We start from the raw sequence: 649 nt of genomic DNA, 5'->3' as shown, positions 1-649 counted from the left end.
GAACTGCTACAAACTACTGTTTTTTGTGACTGTTATTGCCACTCTTTATTTTAACCCCAACCGGTTGTCAGACACCGCCTACCAAGAGCCTGGGTCTGGGTCTGTCCCAGGTTTCTGCCTAAAAGGAAGTTTTTCCTCGCCACTGTCGCACTGTTGCTTGCTCTGGAGGGAAATACTAGAACTGTTGGGTCCTTGTAAATTATGGAGTGTGGTCTAGACCTACTCTATCTGTAAAGTGTCTCGAGATAACTCTTGTTATGGATTGATACTATAAATTGAATTGAATTGAAGTAACGTTGCTAGTTAGCAGAAGGTATCATGGCAGCATAGATAGGCTAGCATCAATAGCCTCTGTCTGCCAATATCTCTGATGAAGTACACTTCTTAGAAAATACTGATACCACGGACATGTCCAATGTTGTCCTTTAGTTGCATGTAGTGGTTTCTCCTACATGGCAAGCAGCCACCAGCCCAGTTTGCATCACTCCACGAAATGTGAGACCCACAAATCTGCAGGCTATTAAAAGTTGGCAAACTATTTAACAAGCCTGTATCAAAAAGAACTGTGCTTAGCTGGGACACCATTCATTTCCACGAACAATTTGGCAGCAGGTTGAAGGCTCTTACTTCCACATTATGCCTCTGGAGG

General features: G+C 43.5%; 1 protein-coding gene across 4 annotated transcripts in view; it reads right to left on the bottom strand.

The window, feature by feature from the left end:
- Positions 1-649, bottom strand: part of ghrb (growth hormone receptor b) — a 32,481-nt gene that overhangs the window by 18,327 nt on the left and 13,505 nt on the right. The window lies entirely within an intron of this gene.

The sequence above is a fragment of the Etheostoma spectabile genome, chromosome 16 (assembly GCF_008692095.1).
Source record: "Etheostoma spectabile isolate EspeVRDwgs_2016 chromosome 16, UIUC_Espe_1.0, whole genome shotgun sequence".
Taxonomy (NCBI): Eukaryota; Metazoa; Chordata; class Actinopteri; order Perciformes; family Percidae; genus Etheostoma; species Etheostoma spectabile.
Note: the sequence above shows the minus strand (reverse complement) of the source record. Positions and strands in the feature narration are given on the sequence as shown.